Genomic DNA, 23010 nt, shown 5'->3' on the forward strand with positions numbered 1-23010 from the left:
AACCTCACAAAGTAAGGAAAGTAACCTGATCTGATCAGAAATTCCTAAGTGGGCAGGTCCTGGTGGGTAGTCACGCTCCAGGCCTGTAACTTCTTTAGTGAGAGGTTTTAAACCAGCCCTGTCGATTGTTCCTGTGCGTCTAGGTTAGCAAGCCTTTAGAATACCAGAAGTAACACCCCTCAAAGGAGGTATTAACCCTCAAGAGAGCACATACCTTGTTAACTGTTCTGTAATCCAATCCCCGCCTTGCTTTCTCCAGTCTTCCTTGTGACCCCTCCTTAATTTCAAGTGCCTAAAAAATGCTGCAAAACTGTTTTTCTCCGGAGTATTTGAGATCTTGCTCCCCAGCATATATTGTCAGTTTGGCTCAAATAAACTCATAAAAGTTCTCTACAGGTTTGGACATTCCTTGCATCGACACTTCTCCAGCACCAGAATGTTGGGGGAGGACTTTGAATGTCTGGGATAGGGAGTGGGGGTTCTAAGGGGGTGTGAGAGGAGTGGGCAAATGGTACCCTCCCCTTTCCCCTATACCTAGGCCTGTCTACCAGTGCCAAGCAAGGCTGGGGGTAGGAGGGCTCTGCCTCTTATTAGCTGGGTGACCTGGGCCAGTGACTTGACTTCTCTATGTCCTTGTCATTAATAGGAGGATTTACTACATATGTCACCAGGTAATTGTACGTCACCAGGTCATCGAGGGGAAAGCTCTTAGCCTAGAGCCTGACTCCACAGAGACACTCCGTCCATTAGCTCCCCTCTCTGCTCCTGCCTTCCTGCTAGTTGGTAGGCGGTTTTGATCTCTTCAACCAGCTCCTGCTGGTAGGCAAAGTGTGTGGAGAGGCATAACCTGGGAAAGCCTTTTCTTGAGTCCAGCTGGAGCCCCGAGAGAAACAAGGCCTCCTTGCCTCCCTGCTGTCTTGCTGCCCTTTGCTTTTTGTGATAGGGAGGAAGCTGAAGGAACTGTGACTGCCCACTCTGGGAAGATAATGTTGAAGGGGTGACTCAATAAGCCTTGGTAAGCCCATCGAAGGTTATCATTTAGAGTAGAGTGACTAGCGGACACCAGGAAGTATATGTCATGTGTACCAGAGATGCAAGTAGACGTGGGAATGCCTTTCTCAGCAGAAGGCCTGAGATCCTGGAATTGGGTGGGGTAAGGGGGTACTGAAGGCCGTGGAATCATGGAAACTCTAAAAATAGGTCGTTCTGTTCTGACTAGGCTTGGGAGGGGTTTGGCCAGGAGGTGGAGGGACTGGTCAGAGGCCAGCAGGGAATTCATCCTGGAATCAGAAATCAGGTGAGACTGGTGGCGTCCTTGGGGGAGCCAGCTGAATACTGTAGGAGAGTCTGGCTCGGGGGGTAGACAGGGAAGCCCTGCCTCTGCCCCTGCCCCCAGCTCTGCCTTGCTGTATTTTCGGAGACAGCACAGGAAGTGGGCCTTCACAATGTCAGGATACAGGAAGCTATCGGACTATTGAAGGCCACTTCCTGTGAGCTGGTCATTCTCATACATTTGTCACCAGCTATCAGGCCTTTTGGGCTCTGCCATTGTCTGGAGGGGCTGTAAAAGGCTGGGGGCCGCCAGCAGAGGCTCTTGGACACAGAATGCACTATTGTGCTGAACTGGCAGCACCCCATGGGGTGGGGAGGAAAGTGGTGGGTAAGAAGGGGACGCCTGATTCTCATTGTCATTGGTTGCACAATGGGGTTGGGGGCAGGGGTCCTCTCCTGCTCATGGGAGCCTGAACTTCTGGGAGAAGGGAATGCTGCAACAGGAGCCTGGCTTTCGGTGTGATGCTAGATAGAGCTGGAAAGGAATTCAGGACTTCTTTTCGCAGTGGTGGGTTTTTTAGATCTCTGACAAGAGCCAGTGTGATATAAAATGGGCTTGGAGTCTGCCACTATCAGCTGTGTGACTTTGGGCAGGTCGCCTCACCTCCCTGATCTTCAGTCTTGCTCCTGTAAAACAATAGTCATAGCTACCTCCTGGGATGGTCATCACTTGAGATAATCTGTTGAACTTCTTAGCTGGGCACCTGGCACATATTAGAGCTCTAAGGAATGTTAATTCCTTCTCCACCCTCATCTCCTTCCCTTCCAGCTCACTTCTGACCCCACTGTCCGGTCCTCCAGTGAGTGAGCAAATCAGTGTGGACAGGGAGGGTCAAGAAGTGTTTTAATATCAGCCCAAACAAAGCAGAGCTCTGCTTTCCTTTATGCCAAGAATATCAAATCAACGGTTAATTATCTGCACTAATGGACGGCATGGAAGCAGATAATTTTTCTTTGGCCATGTGCCTTTGGCCTTCTTTGTGAATCTGGGTGTGTCTGAGTTCTAGAAATTCACTTGAGGTTGTAACAGGGCAGACCTAGCTCAGGAAGAGGTGAGTTAGAGAACTGTCTGACAGCCCGTGGCTTTGCCCTGTCGAACCCTAACCCGTCGGGGCCAGGAAGAGGCACTTTCTTCCTCAGCCACGTGATGAGGTGGAAAACCATGGGCTTTGGAGTCAGGGCCTTGGGTTCAAACCTTGATGCCGGCCCTAACTAACTGTGTGACCCTGGGCACGTTATTAGACTTTTGTTGAGTCCCAGTCTCTTTATTTGGAAGGTGGGGGATGATCGTATTTACTTTGCAGGGTTTCTTGTCAGGATGAAATAAGGTGATGCCTGTGCGCCACCTGGATATCTTTGCCTTTCTTTTCTTTCCCTTTCTCTCGTCTCTGTTACTTCAGCCCGCCACTGATCAGAGAGCCCCCCATGTGATCATTCCTGTTCCATGGATGTGATTAGGTTGTTTGGGCTCAGAGGGTTTTGCCGCCTCACGCGCCACATGGAAGAGCTGACCCTATGCTGCCCACTGTGGGAGCCACCAGCCCCATGTAACAATGGAAAGTCACAACTGGTAAAATTAAAGACTCAGCTCCTCACTGGCCACGTGTTAAGTGTCCAATAGCCACGTGTGGCTGGTAGCTACTGTATTGGACAGTGGAGAGAGAGCATGTCCGTCATCCCAGAGTTCTGTGGGACAGCACTGAGCTGGAGGACATGCTCCACTATGGCAACTGATAAGCAGAAGGAAATAAATGAATGGGGAGAGAGGATTTGGGTAACCGAGAGCTGAGTCAAATAGTGGCTCTCTACTACTCTGAGTGTCTGTGGGGTTTGAACTCTTTTTGTGGCACTTTTCCTCCATCAGAGGACACTGGGCTAATACTCAAACGCCAGGGACCTCTGAGGCAGGGCTGAGAAAGTTGCCTACGTAGACCCTGGGCTCCAGGGCTGGGTCATCTCCAGGACTTACAGATGACCACAGCTTGCCCTGTGTCCCACGCCTGTGTGCAGGTGTGAATTGTGACTGCTCAGGCCTGTGGGTGCCACAGCCGTCATAAAACTCTTTATTCCCAAGGCTGCAGCTCCAGACTCTCTTCCCCCCTTTTCCCTGCTCCTTGGTGTGGAAACCAGAACTGTACACACGGCCCTGCCCTGGCATCAATCCTCCCAAGCACAGACTATGTAGTTCCTGCACGTGACTCTTCGTCTCTCCTTAATCCCCACGCTCAACTGCAGGTGCCAGTCCCACCACTCAGCCCGGCCTGGTCCCTGAGTCTTGGCAGGACCGCTGGGCTCCAGAATTAGCTGTGTTGTCAATAGCCTGGTGTGTCGAGTCCTGGCAACCCTGGACCTTAGCCGTCTAAGCCAGCTTCCCTTTCTCCATTTATACAGCTTATAAACCCTGCTTTGTTTCCTGACACCTTGACTAACCTTGTTAGAGTCTTGTTCCCCGCCCCACTCCCCCCAAAGGGGTGGGCTGGGTTTCTGTGCTCCTAAGCTGTGGACTGTGGTCCTGTTCTGAACACATCCATCTCCTAAAAGGCCAGTTCTGAAATCAGTCTGCTCAGAACATGGAACTGGCCTCAAGACATTAGTTTGGGGCTGGATCTTGCCCTTGGAGGAGCTCATCCTCCCTACCAAAGTCCCAGCTTCCTGTCCTTCCCCATCAGTTTGCACCAACAGTGAAGTCCCAGCGTACCTGGCCCCTGAGGCCACTAGTGTTGGCCCCATGGACTTGCCCACCTTGGGAAGGTACACAGACAATCACAGCAGTTACAAGTTCCGAGGAGCTTGGAAGATGCTACGGTTAGGAGTAGGTCTGGGAGCCCACACATGAGACCAGATTGTCCCCAAACTTGGTAGAGATCAGGGTTCTGTAGCTCACAGCGTTTCCTGCTCCCATTGCTTGTTTCACAGTTGGGGACCCTGAGGGAAAGAAAAGAGAAATGGCTGACTCAAGGCCACAGTGGACGTCTGAGTAGGGATCAAGCATCCATCTTGCTTCCATTGGTTAGAGGTCTCCCAGCCCTTTCCCTCCCCAAGCCTGGGGTCACTCGCTCCCTCCCTCCCTCCCTCTTCAGCACAGAACAAGCTGTTTCCTTGTTCCCTGTCTGACCTCTCCGCTTGCCCTCCCTGTCCATGTGAGTTGTGGTCAGAAAGGTAGTCCCCAGGCATCAGAAGGTTTTCAAAGACACTGGCAACTGCCTATGCCACCCATTCTGGCCTCTGCCTCACTTGACTGCCAGCTGAGGGGTGGAGTGCTCCAGATACTGGGGAGGTGTCTCAACCCAGAAATAAACAATGTGCTGCCCGTACCATTGTTGGGAGAAGCCCAAGGGACAGCCTGACTGGTGCCCCACCTCCCTCAGCATTTTTTCCCTTGGAGCTACTGCTCTTTGTTGCACCTATTTTGGGATAGACAGAGCATGTGGGGACTGGACCAGGCCTTAGGCAAGTGGCCAAATCCAACTTATACTTTTCAGGCAAAAAGACCTTACTAGTCCACAGAGCAGCATTGGTGGCAGACATGAGAGTCACCAGCTCTCTCTCTCTCTCTCTCTCTCTCTCTCTCTCTCTCTCTCTCTCTCTCTCCAGCTCCAACCTTTCATTGCAGACCTGTTTCTTCCATGTGGAGAAAAACAGGAATGCTGAGACCTCCCAAGTCTGATCTATTACAGGTTCTGTCACAGGACCAATTTTTTATTTTTTTTTAAAGATTTTATTGGGGAAGGGGAACAGGACTTTTAATTGGGGAACAGTGTGTACTTCCAGGCCTTTTTTGCAAGTCAAGTTGTTGTCCTTTCAATCTTAGTTGTGGAGGGCGCAGCTCAGCTCCAGGTCCAGTTGCCATTGCTAGTTGCAGGGGGCGCAGCCCACCATCTCTTGCGTGAGTCGAACCGGCAACCTTGAGGTTGAAAGGATGAGCTCCAACCAACTGAGCCATTCGGGAGCTCAGTGGCAGCTCAGCTCAAGGTGCTAGGTTCAATCTTAGTTGCGGGGGGCACTGTCTACCATCCCTTGCGGGACTCGAAGAGTTGAACTGGCAACCTTGTGGTTGAGAGCCCACTGGGCTATGTGGGAATCGAACTGGCAGCTTTCGGAGTTAGGAGCACGGAGCTCCAACCGCCTGAGCCACTAGGCCGGCCTGCAGGACCAATTTTGATCCCTGGTTTCCAATTCCAAAAATTTCCAGAGAAGGGACGCATTGGCCCAGGTACCTGTCCCTTGTCTAATAGGTAGTGGCTGGGGAAGAAGTGTTAGGTGAGAACATGGCCGTCTCTGCAGTGACCTGTGGATGGGGCTACAGTTCCTAGAGAAGGCAGACAGTTTCTTAGATGGCATTACAAGGGGAACGGGTATGAGAATGACTTTTGGGCAGGGCAGAGGTTTGTAATGTAGATTCAGTCCTCTCAGCTATGGTGGTTTCTTCCTATAAGTGAACTGGCTTTAGAAATGGAACTGAAATGGCAGTCACCAAGAGGATTCCTGGGACCTTGGCATTGCAATGCACATTGGCGATGGCCCAGGTAGACTAGTATATTGGAAAGAGCATGGCTGTGGAGCCAGAGACCCAGGCGTGGCACCAGCTCTACCATCTCCGCAAGTGACTTGGTCTCTTTGAGCTTGACAACTTCCCCGCTCCCTGCCCTTCTAAAAGTGCATGAGATCTACCTTTTCCTGGCTCATCAACCTGTGGCTACAAATGCAATCACATTGACTTTAATGCTCCACTTTTTCTGCCTCATAGAGCCCCCTCTCTAGGACCCCAGACTTCTACCCACTCAGAGAGTCCCCAGCGTATCTCACATGTGTTCATAACCTGTTATTTATGTCTGGCCCTCGCCTGCAAGCCACAGAAAGTCTATGGGGCCCCTGAAAGAGCGCTTGCTCTGTGCCCAGTGCTACCCCAGTGCCCTCACACCCACAGACAGACTGAGTGCCAGGTGGCACTATGTTTTCCTCAGTCCTCACTGAAGTGGACCACTTAGAGTTCTGTGAAGAAGTGGAGAGAAGGTTCCTCTCACCAAATCCAGATTGTACTTGGTCACTGGGCTTCAAAGCAGTGTGGCTTGTGAGCCTTCTCTCAGATAATCCCTCAGGAAAGAAAGCACCTCTGCCAGGAGCTCCTCCTCTCTCTCCCTAAGGTTCTGACCCAATCCTGGGAGCTGTGCCCCGGGAAAGCTCACTTTGCCCTAGCCAGTTTCTCCAGGATCCCTCCTCCCTGATACTGCCGCCTAAGTCGGACACTCCCCTTGTGAAGGGATGCTGGGAGGAGGGGTACTCTCCTTTCCATCTATCAGTCACAAGATGACTGAATCCTGATTTAGCATTATCTGGAAAACTCTTCTTCACCACGATAGCAATTCCCTTTTAGAAGGGTTGGTGTGTCAGTTAAAGGAGATACTTGAGAGGTACTCAACAAATGTTACTTCCTTTTCCTTCATCCAGGAGTTCGTTGGTCTCCTTTTGGGAAAGTGGGAATGGTGACACCTCTAATTTGTGTAGCTGCTTGGGGACCAGGGGAGCAGGCCCACTGAGGGCCGGAAAGACCTGGCATAGCCCTGCCAGATGAAGCCAGTGTACTTCCAGCCTAGCAGCTCTTTTGCGGTCTTTTGGGGTGAGCTCCATGGGTCCCCATGTAGTGGAATCAAAGATCCTGGCTGGTGGTCAGGGTTTGAGCCAAAGGGTCACAGAGAGGTAATCCTGGCTGAGAGCTCAGACTTAGGAGCAGAATGAGGGAACATAAGTTTGGGGTGTCCTGAAAACCCTGTTTCAACTGGAATACCTCCTGCAGTGTGCATGTCTACACAGCTGAAAATGCAAGTCCAGCCTCCCTCCTGGGCAGGAATTGCCTGTGTAGCAGTCCTTCTGTGGCAGCTCGACAGATGGCCTCTCAGCCTGTGCTGGAATGTTTCTGGAAGCAGGTCCATCAAATAGGAAAAAGGCACGATCTAGATTCAAAGACATCTCCATATGTGGGAAATCTAATAAGAATAGAGGGTAAAATAAACTGAATAAAGACAGGATGGGGCGAGCTGGTTTAAAGATAGTCTCAAAAACAGCCTTGAAGATGGTAGGGACAGGGACCCATTGAGGAGGCTGGGGAAGAGGCTGAAGGCATGGAGGAATCATTGGGGATGTTGGGATCTCCCTGATAGGAGGATATCTTCCCCAACTAGAGGTTCTGGGTTCTGGGAGCCAGGCCTAACTGTCCCCCAGCCTCTCCTCCTGTTCCCTGGGAAAGGCCCTCAGAGCAGGTTCTGGCTGGATCACTCAGTCCCCAGCAAAAGTTGGGAGCAAGTCATTGACCCTTGGAGGGAGCATGCAGAAGTGGTGTTTTTGGGAACTAGTCATGGTAGTCTACTGGAAGCTGCTCCAGGAACTCTGGAGCTGGCAGCTTCCCTGAAGACATGGCTTGTGTACTCAAGAAGGCTCTCAGAGCTAGGGAGGTGGCCACCATGACCAGCTGTGTGTCCATCTAGGCTTCATTTTCCATGAAGAGACACAGAACCCCAGGATAAGCCATGTGCAAAAGTGGAGGTATGCCACCCATGCTCTGGGCACCCTCGTACCCACGCACACCTGTTCACCTGCAAGGATCCTGGCATGCATGTGCCACTTCCTGCCCATCTTCAGTCTCTCTTGTTCTGGAGAATTCATCCAGGCCCAGGACTTCTTGTTCCCTCCTCCCCTACCCTCACTGCCCACCCCAACCAGCCCCACCCCTGAGAAAGTGCAGCTCAGGGGTCCCCAGGGCTGCACAGGAAATGCTTTGCACACTACAGGTCAGCCGGGCTATTTTCTGTCCCAGAACTGGAGGGAGGTTGGGCCAGGAGCAGCCAGTCACGACACAGTCAGCTGTTTTCTGCCTCTTTCTTTGTGGCTCTTTCCCTGCCTCTATAATTTGCAGTCAGTATTTCTCTGTCTCTCAGGGTCTTGACCTGCCTCTGTATTTCTCGAGGTCTTTTTGTCCCAATGCCCTTTGCCACCTTTCACTTGATGACTGCCTGCTTGCATTCCCTTCAAAACTCAGCTCAGTGCCACCTCTTCCAGAAAGCTTTCCCTGACCCCTCTTATCTCCTTTGTTCCCAGAACCCCATGCAGGATGCTCTCAGAGCACTGCACTGTGTGGATGAGTTGTGTCTCTGCCTCCTGGCTGGATTGTGAGAAACTTGAGTGCAGGTACCCTGTCTCAATGACTTTGTTTCTCAGCATCTGCACCCACAGGCACACGTCCACGTATGCTTCATTGATTCGTTTGCTTGTGTCCTGGGGTCGGGATACAATGGTTAAGAGCCCAGACTCTGGAGTCAGATTGCCTGAATCAAAATCTCAGCTGTGTAACCTTAGGCAACTCAAAGTCTTTGTGCCTCCATTCTCTGGACTGTAAAATGGGGCTGAGACTACTGCCTGCTTTCAGTGAGTTGTTGGGAGGATGAAATGAGGTAACACGTGTAAAGCCATAACGCTAGTGCCTGGCCCATAGTACGTGCTCCCAAACGTTAGCTGTATTATTTTTTTCACTCACACTAGTGCTGAAGGAACTAAAAAGGTAGCTGAAGAGAAAAGGTTTCCTTATATATGGAAAACCAAAGATTTAAGAACCAGTAATATTCCAAATAAAGAGTCATAAAAATTCTAATCATCCCCTTAAGTTCATTCAGTCCATGTTATTAATTTTTATTGGTCTTGATCTTGTTGTCAGCAGTTTTGTGAATCCAGCTTTTCTTAGAGGTCTGCAAATCCTCACCCAGCTCAAAGGTACGATCTAAAAGGTACGATCTAGAGTCCTCTTCATGAATCAATCTCTGTGAAGATCAAACACGTGTGTAAAAACTGTCAGAGTAAAATAATGACTCTGCTCATGACAAAGACTTAAAATGAGATGGTTAAAAATCTGATTACAATGCGACTGACAAAGACATTTGCTTTTCTCTGCAATACACAGCATTTTAAGATAGCTAGAATTACAAATAAAAACATTATGTCAGGGCATTGTAGATTCTTAGAAATGTTACATATCTTTTCAAAACATTTGTTTTAACAATAACGTATGCATACAAATACAACATAATTAGTGTTTCTTATTTGACAATGCTTCCCGTGTAATTTTAGCATATCAAATAGGCCTAATTAGTTTAATTTCCCCTTTTATAAGGAGAGAGAGCTGTCGTTTGAAAATTTTCAGGGAGCCTTCTGAAAAATCTCAGTTATTTTCAGGTTAAGAAAAGATGATTTAATTTTGGGGAAGTTTATCAAACAGAAAAGTTTTAAAACAGTCAAATAGGATCTATAGGTCATCGTGAAACAATATTTCATTATCTATTTAATCATGGTGAAAATTAAAGACTTTGTAGGCAAATACAGAACATTAAATAGTTGTAAGCAAAATTTAGCTCTTCATATTCAGAAAAGTTGATTAGCTAAGGAATCAAAGACTGATGAAACAGAGCAGCAAATAATTTTAATAAAATACAAAATCTTTGCTTTCCCTTATGATCTCTTATTAAGAACATACCAATTGTACAGGAAAACTTTGCCCATCTAACAGAGAGAAACAAACTCTAATTCTGCATCAACTTACTTTTGGTATTTAAATGCACTTCTTTAATTAAATCAATTTAAATCTTATTTAAATTGATTTAAAATTCCTTTCTCAAGATTCCTTTTTCACAAACCTCCTAGAGCTTTCCTTGTCCTTTTTAATTTGTCTCTTCTTATTCAGAAATAACCAACTTATTTTAGGATACTTTTTTTTTTTTTTAAAGATTTTATTGGGGAAGGGGAACAGGACTTTATTGGGGGAACAGTGTGTACTTACTTCCAGGATTTTTATTCCAAGTCAAGTTGTTGTCCTTTCAGTCTTAATTGTGGAGGGCGCAGCTCAACTCCAGGTCCAGTTGCTGTTGCTAGTTGTAGGGGGCGCAGCCCACCATTCCTTGCGGGACTCGAGGAATTGAACTGGCAACCTTGTGGTTGAGAGCCCACTGGCCCATGTGGGAATTGAACCGGCAGCCTTTGGAGTTAGGAGCATGGAGCTCTAACCACCTGAGCCACCGAGCCGGCCCAAGGATACTTTTAATTCCTTCAAAAATCCATTTCCATTCCTTATATCTTCTCTTACTAAAAGCATGTGTTATTTTCTTACATGTTAGTTAGAGTTCTTAACCCTTAAAAACCTTAATTTCTAATGACAATTAAAAAGTAAGCAATCAGCATTCTTAGACTGGCAAATTTATAAATATATTTCATAACCTCTGGAAACATAGGTTCTTTTACTGGCAAATATATTTCATAATTTTTAGAAACATATGCTTCCTCAGCAAAGTCAAAACACTCATTAATGGATCCAAATTAATTTTTCAGTTTCTCTGTAAGAAATCAAACGTAGATAAATTTATTTAACAATTAACGTTTCAGTATTTTATCTTATGTAGAAATGTTCTAGATACTCAGTGAATTTAACTTCACTCATCATTTAACTTAACTTGGCAAAACTCTAAGGTTTTAAGTTACCAAAAGATTTTTGGGAAACTATTTTTAAGTACATAGGTCATAAAATTATTGTTAAAAAGTTTTACCTAACAAACCCTTTTATCCAACTTATATCTTTTTTGTTTATCGGTTCTTAATAATTATGTTTAGATAACTCATGTAAACTCCATGAGATATCAGACAATAGTAACTATTGACTCTTATCCCAAGACATTTTTCCTGCTGACAAATTTTATAACAGATTATATGAAGTTATTTTTGTAATCCCAGGTAAAATAAAAGTATCACTGATACTCTGATACTCTAGAAATGCTGATACTCTAAAGACATGCCTATTTCACCAAACCAAACTCAAACCAGTTTTAATACCAAGCATTTTCCCAGACCCTGAAAATCATTTGGGTTAGTTTCTATTATATTTTTGAGAACTTTAAAATATAAGCACTTAATTCCTTTAAGCCGATCAAATAGAGTTCTTTACAAACCAATTCTAGCCATACCTTCGGGAGGTAGACACATACATATATGTCTTCGGCAGACACAACCAGAAAACTGATACTTTTGCTTAAAATGTTAGCCATGAGATAGGTATAGTAAGCCAAAAGCCCCACTAATATATAACAATTGCAAAAAGTTAAGTTTATTCATTCAGATGGCTAAGGCTTTTTCTTTTTAATATTTGAAAAGACAATTAAGATTTATATTTGTCTTTGGCAAGAGGTCTTGGAGCCAGAGCAGCAGTTTGTGCAAAAAAAAAAAAAAAGAAAAGAAAAACCAGAACCCTTGTTTCCTATTTTTTTTCCTTCAGTCTGAACAATTGAAGATGGTAAAGATAGGTGGGCTTTGAACTGCTTCTAGAGTTCCATATCTGGTTTTGCAGAGATTTTTAAGATAAGGACAGTTGCTCTAAATTTCCCAAAGAACTGGGTTGTAACTTAAGTGACATTATAGGTTGATCTACTCATCCAAAACATCTTCCTAATTTATTTCTTTCCCTCTGGGTACATAGTTTTATTTTAGTTTAGGGAAGGAGGATTAAAAAAATTCCTACCAGACTCTGAATCTTTAGCTTCCAATTTGTCCAAATTTCTGATAGAAAATTATTAAATCTTTTAAAATATCTTGTTGGGTTTCATGCAGGAGAAACAGTAAGAAACTTTAAAGCACCTGCTCAGATCTCCAAAGTTTCCTCTTAGAACTGTTTTTTAAAATGTTAATGTGTCTTTTAGAAGCTTCTGCATGTCAAAGACTGCATTCCATTATCCCCTAAAGGTTTGGGATTCTCTCTCCCTCTCTTTTCTTTTTTACATTTTATTAGTTTCAGGTGTACAAAACAATGCAATAGTTAGACATTTATCATTTATATCCCTCACAAAGTGATAACCACCCTCCCCCAATCTACTACCCCTCTGACATCGCATACAGCCGTTACATTTCCACCGTCTCTATTCCTAATGCTGTACTCCACTTCTTGTAACCATATATATATACATATATATATATATATATGTATATATATATGTGCATATATATATATGTGTGTGTGTGTGTATGTATATATACATATATATATATATATATAAAATTATAGTTGACATTCATTATTCTTCAGCTTCAGCTTCAGGTGTACAGTGCAGTGATCAAGCATCTATATCATCCCTGAGGTGGTCTCCCTAATAAGACATGTGTCCATCGGATACTGTACAAAATCTTTACATCATTGTTGATTATATTCCCCAAACTGGCTTTCCATAAAGAAGAATGAAATCTTACCATTTGCAACGATATGAATGGACGTAGAGAACATTATGCTAAGTGAAATAAGTCAGACAGAGAAAGACAAACACCATATGATCTCACTTATATGTGGAATCTAAAGAAAAGAATAAATGAACGAACTAATCAGAAACAGTCTCACAGATACAGAGGAAAAACTGAGGGTTGCTAGATGGGAAGGGGGGTGGGGATGAAGAAAAAGGTGCGGGGATTAGAAAGCACAATGGGTAACCACAAGATTGCCACTGGGATGGGATTCTCTCTTGAAGGGAGGGCCCTTAAGGTGGACTTAAAACCAAGTTTTTCCTTAACGGCCATTAGAGTTTTAAATTATTTTGGCTACGTTGGTCCATTTTATTAAGAAGGCACAAGAGGAAGGACCAAAATTTGTACACATAAATAGCTAGAGTTTCCAAGGAAGGAACTTTTTGGGAATTTTTAGAGAGTGAAGATCCCAGGGTAAAGATAAATTCCCCTGAAAGCTGTTGGCTGGACAAAAAGACAAAAGAGATGTTGAGACTATCTTTGAGTCATTTAAGTTCTTGGAAGCCTCTGAATACCAATTTTAAATGCCTCCCACTCATCTTGTTTCACATTTCTGAGATCCTATATTGTGCATATAAGTATACTAATTTCAGAATCTCAAATGATCCCCAGAGTGGCTACTATAATTCCAAATTGTCCTTTTTAGAAGTCTATTGAGACAAAACTGTGCAGGGAATGCCCCATAAATCCAGCTGGCGTTCTAGCATGGGATTGTACCTCCATAACAGACTTAGAAAGAGGGATCCCCATTACAAAAACTGATATCAGAGGACCCAAGAATAAAAGCTCTGAATCTCCACCAAAAGAGGGAGGTTTGGAACAGAGAAGAGCTCACCACTAGCATGCCAGAGCCATCCGGAAGGTGACAAAGCACAAAGGGCTCTGTTTGGAAGGAATATTTTGACTAGTAGCTAGGTTGTGAGCCCTCTGGTCAAGGGATATATTCTTGGAAAACAGCAGATGGGTGCTAAACTGCCTTTTTAGAAGGGTGGGTTTGGGCAATTGCAAGGCTTATGTTTAGCTGAGGGAACCATGCAAGTTTGAGGCCACAGTGGAATTGCTTGAGATAGGAGGGTCTGGGCATGGCAAGGGGCAAGGGCAAGAGGATGTATTACTGTCCTATTGCTGCTGTAACAAACTCCCACAAATTTAGTGGCTTAAAACAACACAAATGTATTCTTACAGTCCCGGATGTCAGAAGACTAAAATGGGTCTCAATGGTCCAAAATCAAGGTGTTGTCAAGCTGCATTCCTTTCTGGGGGCTCTGAGGGAGAATCATTTCCTTGTCTTTTCCAGCTTCTAGAGGCCACCTCTGTTCCTTGGCACATGGCCCCGTTTCTCCTTTCTCTATCTTTAAAGCCAGCTCCAGTGCTCATATCCCATCCCTCTGACCACCACTTCGGCCTTCCTCTTTCACTTTATAATGATTCCCTTGATAATCTAGGATAATCTTACTATCTTCATGTCAGAGGACTAGCTACCTTCATTCCACCTGCAGCTTTAATTCCCCTTTGCCATTCTTCTGCCTACCACTGAGGACAACTGGTGGTGACAGGAAGCCTGGGAATAAACGTGTCTGATAACTGTTTGGGGGATCTTGCCGTGGGATGTGCATATCCTCTGCCTTCCTTACAAAATCTCCAGCACTCAGATGCTTTGTGGAATGTATTTTCTTTGGGGGAGATGTGAAGACATGTGGACTCGTGCTTCAAGGGTGATATGTGGAAAAACCTTAGGCTTTCCACAACAGAAAAAGTTGGAAACTGGGTTTCACATTCATTTACGAAACCTGTATGTGCCAGTCTAGGCTTATAGGCCCATAGCGCTCAAGTCATTCACAGTCTATTGGAGGAGACAAATATACAGACAGGTAAGACTATCCTAGGATAGGATAGTGATGGAGGAAGATCAGTGATGAGGGTCTACACAGACGGAGCATAGAGACGGCACCCGACTTATCCTGGAGGGAGGAGAGGAGGAGTAGACCTGAGGAGGTGATACCTCATCTGCATTTGGAAGGATGAATAGAAATTCACCAGGTGAAGATAGGAAAGCATATTCTAGGCAGCCTGGGCCATCAGATCAAGGGCATGGAGATGAAGTTATAAGCTAGCATATAGGGTGTGTGTGGGTGTGTAAGTAACACTAAGTACAGGTCCTGGCACACTAGTGGCACTCAGGAAATACTTTTGGAATGAATACGTCCGTGTTAATGCTGCCTCATATCTGTTTCTAGGTAAGTCATGGCCCTGCCAGATATTACTAAATGGGAGACACCTCTTTTGTGGAAGTCCCACCAGTGTTGCCATGACCTATTGGAGAAGGCTTTTTCAGGGTCTCTCATTAGGAAAACGAGGAAAGTTTGTTTCTTAGCTGATCTCCAATATAACACTAACTCTTCATATCTGAAGAATGCTTCACACTTTACTGAATCATTTGTAATGTTTCAACTGAACATTTATTTTTCAGCTGAAGAAACTGAGGCTTGGAGAATTAACGACCCTTGCCCCAGATCCCACAGCCATGTGGCAGAGCTGGGGCACACCTGCTCTTTAGCCAGGCCCTGGGCTCCTGCTAGTTGTGGGTGTTGTGCCCCCTTCCCTGCCTCTGGTGCTGAGGCCGCTGGGAGCTGGGCCTGAGTTGCCTAGTGCTGCCATGACTGCTCTTCCCTGCTTCCCCAGAAGGGTTTCCTGAGGGTGGAAGTGGGCCCTGAAGGCCTAGAGAGTATGCATTGTTCAGCTGCACCTGGAGGGTGAGCTCATGCCGGCAGGGCAGCGGCAGCATCAGGCAGAGGAGGGCCTGAGGGATTCCCTTGGCCCAGGTCTCTGCCTTCATCTTTGTCTCCTCTTCCTGGCCATGGGTCCCAGCCCTGAGTTCTGGGCTGACAGTCAGGAGACCAGGACCCACCAAGGCCAGGAAAGTCCCTCAGTTTCCCTGTCTGAAACTGAGGGTTGAGTTAGATTGGGGTTTCCCGAAGCGTGGTCTGCTGAACATTAATTACAGAATACTCCCCGAGAAAAGGGTTGCGTGGTCCAATAAGGGAAAAGTTGACGACCTTATGTACTCCTGGGCTCTCACAGTGCATGCTGGCATATCAAAGGCTCTGAGAAGTCCTGAAATGAAGACATCTGAGTTCGCCAGCATCACTCACTTACCCTTTCTCATACTGCTGTCTTCATGGTGTTCCATTGAGAATATATCGGGAAATGTTGGAATACGTAATCTCTAAGGTCCCTCCTCACCTGTACTTCCAAAATGCAATCTCTTCCTGACAAACATGCCTGGATTCCTGGTGGTTCTCTGAACATTGTTTTTAAGGCTTCCTATTGCTACTCTCTATATCCTTCAATAATTTTTCCCGTGTATGTTATCCACTATTACAACCAAAAATCCTGAGTGAGCACATAGTAGGTGCTCATTAAATATTGGCTAAATGAATTTCTGCCCCATGATTGAGCCCACAACCAATTTCTGCCCCATGGTTGAGCCCACTTCCTATTTGTAGCAATCCAATCCAATTCATTTTGTCTGGTTCTGCGGCTACAGTACAAACCATCCGTGGGTTGCAGCCAGGGAGCCCCAAGATGGGTCAGGCTCAGTTTTTTTCTACAAAGACCCTTAAGTCTGCTGTGGGAGACAGAGTGCCGAAGGAACACAGGAAAGTCCTACTAGCTAATAAGACTTCCTGGAGAAGGTGTACCTGAGCTGGGTTTTGAGGAATGGGGAGGTCAGGATGTGAAGGAGAACATTCCAGGATAAGGAAACAGCACAAGCCAACGGAGGTGAGGAAGCTGACGCGTGCTGGCCTGACACGAGCATAGCAACAAGCAAGGCCCCAGAGTCCGTGCTAAACATATTGGCTTCTTCTGTCGGCCTTGGCAGTTGCTGAGGTTTTGAGTAGGGAAGGGGTATGATAACAGCCTGAAAGGCAGTTTGCTGCCCTAGGAAGAGCCTGGGTTTGGGGACCAACAGCCCGATGTTGCCACTTATGAGGGATGGCTTGAGCAAGTCGCTTGAACTTTCTGAGCCTCAGTTTCCTCATCTGTAAAAATGGGTACAATGAAACTCAATAGACTTGTTGGAAGGATTTGAAATATATGATATAAAGTACTTGGCATGTAATAATAAGCACCCAGTAAAGGATAATATCATCATCAGATCCCTGTGCTAGAAAGATGAGCCCCATCACTAGATGAACTCCTTGAGCATAGGGAGTGTGCATTTTATCTTCTATCCTTAGCACAGCTCCTAGGACAGAGTAGGTGGGAGGTAACATGCTTTGAGTGAAATATGGATTCATGGAGCACTGTAGCTGGTGTGGAGGAGGGACTGGAGGGGTGACATTCCTTGCTGGCAGGGGGGCAACTGTTGGAGGAATCTAGATGAGAGAGATAAGAGGCCAGCGCTGGAGAGTCATGTGTGCCTCTGAGGTAATAGAATCTTCATGACTCGGCAACTATTTCAATGTCGGGGGTGAGGAAGCGCAAGACTTCAGAGGTTCTTCTTGCCCTGTGCAAAACAGAGAGAGGAAAGAGAAGCTTTTCGTTTTGGACGTGCTGACTTTGACGTGGTGGGAGGACGTCCATATAAATATGCAGATAGGTCCGGGAGAAAGATTGGACCACTTTCGTCTGGATCTAGGAGTTAGTTTCAAGGGTTAAAGGACACAAAGGGAGATTGGAGCCCAAACTATGAAAAGATTTTGGGAATGGGCTACTTTTGAAGGTTATCAGATTCCTGTTGATGGAGGTGTGTGAGCAGAAGATGGCCAGCCATTGGTAGAAAGGCTAGAGCACAGTGGTCTCATACCTGTTTGGGTAGTGTGTCAGTCAGTGTTTTCTGTGAAATAGCCATATAATCTCAGGGGTATACATGCAACAACAAGGATTTATGGCTCACAGGCCGAGAGTAAACTGGGGGCTGGCTAGGCAGCTCTGCTGATCTTGGATGGGCTTATTCATGTGTGGGGTTCTTGGCTGTTGGCTGTTGACTGCCTGGCCAGGGTGACTGGTATGGCTCTGCTCTGCTCCACTTGTCTGTCATCCTTCCGCAGGTAGCCTAGGCATGTTCTCTTGGAGTGGTGGTGATGAAAGAGAGCAGATGTAAACATGTGAGACCTCTGGGAGCCTAGGCTCAGAACTGGCATATAGTCACTTCTGTTGTTGTTGTTGTTGTTGTTGTTGTTGTTGTTTTTGGTCTAAGCAGGCCACAAGACCAGCCCATATTCATGGGGTAGGGAAGTAGACCCATCTCTGCAGTGAGAAAATCTCCAGTCATATGACAAAGGCTTTGGGTCCAGGGAGGGGTGAAGAATTAGGGTCATTAATGCGATGCAAAATGGTTGGTGGTTAGACCAGGGTTTTTCAATCTGAGTTCTATGCAAACCTAAGTTTTGAATATTTTCCTCAGTCATTCCTATAAGGCTTGGGGGAGGCTGAGTGGGTTGTACTTTTCTCTTCTGGACTATTATAAAAGCGTCTTTAACATGGTGCTAATAATGCATTATTAACTTAGTATTAATAATGGTAAACATGGTTGAAGGCTCACTACCATCTGGTGTATTTTAGCTCCCTATGTAATCCTGTAAAAACCATTGAGATGGGTGTTAGTATTACTTTTGCCATTTTGTTGGTGAAAAGACACTGAACCTCAGAGAAGCTAAGTCCTGTATTTTGCCATGTGTAATGTGCTCCCGTGTATAAGGCACACCAATGTTTTTGGCCCAAACTTCCAGGGGAAAAATCTTTCGTTTTAATTCAAATTTTTATTAGTTTACATTTAGGTACTTGTTTTTGTATTATAAAGGAATTTTAGCATTTATTTTTTAACATATTATGGTACAAGAAATTCTATGTAACAAATACTTACAAAACAGAAGAACAGATACAAAGTACAAGAAATTTTATGTACCGGGAACAAATTTATGATATTTCCGCATCATAGAAAGCGAAGACCTCTTCGTTGTTGCAAGCTTGTCGTAAATTCAGCAAAACCGATTATCATGTTCCAGGGTATTATTTTTGCATACGGTTGTTGTTGTTGATTTCTAGAGTTACACTTTTAACTCATAAGCATAAATAAAAGAATTAAAAACATTTATATAGATACAGAATTAGGATTACCCATGTATAATGTGCGTCCTTATTTTTCCTCACAAATTTGAGCAAAGAAGTGTGCATTATGTGGTATTCAGCCACTCTGATTTCAGGGTCCTAGCTCTCAAATACTCTGTTCTTCTACCTCCTGTGTTTCCTTTCCCTGGGCCTGCTGGTTGGATGAACAGGCCCTAGGGAAAGACACAGATCTCAGGAACCAGAGGACAGGTGAGAGCACAGGCAGAGGCAGGAGAGCACAGCAGGGCTGATGGACAGAGGATGGAGTGGCAAAAGAACTCGAGGACCTTTGTGGGGTGAAGGGGAGGTGTGCTCCGTGGGGGCTCAGAGTTTGAGATCCTGGAGGCAGAGCCATTCTGACTGTTGAGGCTACCCCAGGTAGGTCTGGGCCTTTCTGGCCAAAGTGTGGGCAGAGGAAAACTCATCTGCTTCTTCTTTCAACTGCTAGCTACTGAGTGTCTACCATATCCCAGGCACAGCTCTAGATAGTGGGGATACAGCGAGGAATAAGATGGCCCAGGTTTCTGACCTTTTGAAATTTACTTTCCCATGGACGGAGATAGACGCTAAACCTCCAAACAAAGCCTTAATATAACTTCAGATAGTGATAAGTGCTAAAGGTCAGGTCTCCCCTAAGGGGATTTCCCAGAGGGTTCAAGGTTATGTTGATGACACAATGTACAGATAAGATGTCACCTTCCAGTGCTCCCCATGGTTCTGTGCTGCAGTGACCATGGGGAGATAATGTCCCAGAAGTAGGTAGGCAGGAGGCCAAACCTTTTCATATTCAATTCTCAAGCCAGGGTCCTAGATGCTCTAGGGACAGGAAGCAGGTATAGACAAAATATGGAGTAGAGCAAAAATAGAGCTGTGAACAGTAAGGGAGGATTAGTAAGGACTGTAAAAAATCAGAGAAGTGGAGGTGGAGAGTTGGATTAAGTACGGGAGGATGGGGTCCAGGCTAGACCCCTATCCAGAGAACAGCCTGTAAAGCACTGCTTGAACAGGAAGCATCTTGGCTAAAAAACTTACGGTCCCAAGGATCTTAGATGCCAGGGGTCAGTTCTGATGCCAGCTCAGAACGTGGTTGCTCAGTAAAATATGGAGGGTGGGTTTTGAGGCAGCATTCCACTTCAGTGGAAAGGAGAGACCTGATTGATTCATAAAGTCTGCTGTGGACATAGAATAGGAGAGGAGAAGCACAGTGAAGCCGTGCATTAATGGGGTGGGGGGAGCAGTCCATCTGGGTTGAGGGCTATTTTATCCCTGATATTCTCTAGAATTAGCAGTGCATGCTGATAATAAGAAGCAGGCTGAATTTTAGTCAGTTTTACCATTCTTTTTAAATCTGCTACAAATAATGCCACCCCTTTATTGCCCACACCTGGGGTGGACCACTCCCACCCCCCACCTTGGTACATCCTGCACAGAAGCAGACCAGAGCACTGTTTTCTAGCATCTATTGTAAACCTTCAATGACAGGGTACACACTCCCTCGTTTCCGAAGATTTGGAATTAGAAGATAGCGTGCTGCCTGAGAGTTGGACAAATCGCTTGATTTTAGAGCTTTTCCTCATCTGTGCAGTGAAACTCTGGGTGCAGCCTCATTTGCATGCCTGCATCGGGCACTCCGACATTGGTGAGTAGGCCACCAAGGGTCTCATTTGTGTAAGCACCCTGGGCGTAGTGGGAGAAACGATGAAGCGTATCTGAGGATTGATTATGTGGCTCCTGGATAGTAATATGAAGAGCTTCTCCCCAAAAAGAGGGGAAATAAATACTGCCCCAGCCTTTTGGAGGAGGAGGTTATGGGGGGTGGAAGGCAGAGGCAGAAGTGGGAGGAATCAAAGGACACGGACTCTCTGTGGACAGGGTCAGAATTGGAGAGGATGATGGGACTTGTGATCCCTTGGTGGAGTTCAGATCCTGTGAGGTTGGCTGCAGGGGCTGTGATACTTGGTGAGAAGTCATCGTCTTAGTTAGATCTGAAGAGAGGCCTCTGGGAACAGAGTCACAGTGTGCACGGGGCTGTGGGACGGTGTGGCCTACAGGAACAACGGTTCCATCTACAAAACGGGAGTGATGCTGCTTGTTTTACTGATGGCAACAGGGGCGGTCAGTACCCCACTCATGTCCCCTTGGCATCGACTACTCCTGCATCTGCTGTCATGATGATTTGCACGTCCCTGCCTGAGGACATTCTCCGGCTACAGGAGCACGTTCAGCCCCCTCACAGTGCAGTCTGGAAGCGTGGAGAGTTAAGGTGCCAGAAGCAGCCCTTAACTAAGGATGGGTGGGAGTGCTGGATAAATATTTTAGCTTTCTTGAATCTCAAGGGACAGTTCTGTTCTATGCTGTGTCTCAGAGGTCCCCAGGGGGACTGAGTCCCAGAGGCCCACAGCAGTCCCGGCCCACGGATGGACCCTGTATTAGTTTTCTCCTTTCCCTCCTGGGATCAACTCCGGAATAAACTGCTTTGCACTCAAACCTTTACCTCAGGGTCTACTTTGGGGGGAATCTAAACAAAGACATTAATGTAACGGGTTTGTTTTGAGCTTCCTGATAAAAAACGAGGAGTAGCTATGGCAAGTTGATAATGGCTCCCACAGCAGCACTAGGAAACGAACACAGTAGTCTGGTAAGTGCTTTGTAAGCTAAAGACCTCTACAAACACGAAGGGCTATGGGGCTGGCGAGGGCATGATAAAAAGAACATGGACTTTATGGTCTGGCAGACGTAGATTTATAACCCAACTGTGGACCACTCGCTGTGTGGCCTTGGTCAAGTCACCTTGCCTCTCTGAGCCTCAGCTGCCTGATCCGAAAAAGGTGACAGGCAGCAATCTCTACTTTTCATATTCTCTGTGAGCACTGACATGGTGATGCTGGGAAGAAAACTGGCTGAGAAGCAGGCACCCAGTCGATGGGTACACCCCTCACTGGTTAGTCTGCTGTGCTTCTGAGGACAGTGATGGCATTTGTGGCCTGGCAGCCCCGAGGGTCTCCCCTTTTCAGTGAAGGAGGACTTGGGATTGGGTGCTTTATTCCCGGAGTGGCCAGGACCTGGCTGTCCCCCCGCTGACTCTGAACCTGGCATTCTGGCCTGTGTGACCTCCAGTGTGAGGCTTGGCCCTGCCCTGCCTCCATAGCCCCAGCTGACGGCTTGGCAAGCAGGCCTCTCCAGGCTTATCAGCTCCCATGTTTGCTCAGGATTGGTACGAGCCTCCTCCCCCCCCTCAGAAAACAAGAAAACATGTTTTGCCACTGGCGGGGTGGAGTGGGGTGGCCTCTCTGGCTCCAGGCCGGCCCCCCAGCAAGGCCGCCAGCGGGCGGGCAGCCTGTTGTTGTTGGAGTGGAGACCTGGCTCACCAGCCGCCTGTTTCCTCCAGCTGTCCAAGCATGGCTGGCTTGGGAGGAAGCCCCTGGTCTGCGGGCCTGAGCTGAGCCCCTTGTCACAACAAGGGAACAATGGCCTAGATGGGCTAGGGGGTGGGGGAAGGGCAGTCCCCTTGTTCCCTGCTCCCATCAGCGACAGGGATGTATTGCTGGGAGGTCTGCGCCCCCCTCACCTTCCCACTGCTCTTGTTTTCCACCTTGTTGGCCACACTGTCTCCCACCACAGGGCCAAGGAAAACAGAGGCCTCAGGAAACGTCTCTGGACTGTTGCTGGGCTTCTGCAGCTCTGGGAGCTAGCAGAGCTGGGGGAGGGGACCAGAGAGGGACCACAGTGCACAGGCTCCGTTCTGCTTGGGGCTGTAGCTCATGAGTCATGGGTTTGTTCCCCTTGAGCACCTTGAGGACTTTGTCTTCCTGCATTTTTGTGTCTTCAGGCCCAGCACAGGGCCTGGCACACAGCAGATGGAAGAAACAATTTGTTGACTAAGTCAATAAAAGATCAAACATGGAGACTGTGTGACTTTTAGCAGGTTACTTAACCTCTCTGAACCTCACTTCATAGTAGGAAGTACCTCCAAGTGTTCGAAGTAGGATGGATAAGGATAGAGCAATATTATACATTGATATACATATATACATATATGTACATATATATACATATATATATGTGATGAATTAGTCAAGTAGGCTAATGTAACAACAATACCAACAATGAAAACTTACCCAACTTTTTATGGCTTTGTTCTATTGGCTTTATACAATGAAGGCTTATTTTTGGCTTATTTCCCAGTCCAACCAGGCTCCTTGCATGTTGTGGTTCCATCATCTTCTAGGGTCTCAGAGTCCTTCACTG

This window comes from Rhinolophus hipposideros (assembly GCF_964194185.1).
Source record: "Rhinolophus hipposideros genome assembly, chromosome: 8".
In the NCBI taxonomy this organism is placed as follows: domain Eukaryota; kingdom Metazoa; phylum Chordata; class Mammalia; order Chiroptera; family Rhinolophidae; genus Rhinolophus; species Rhinolophus hipposideros.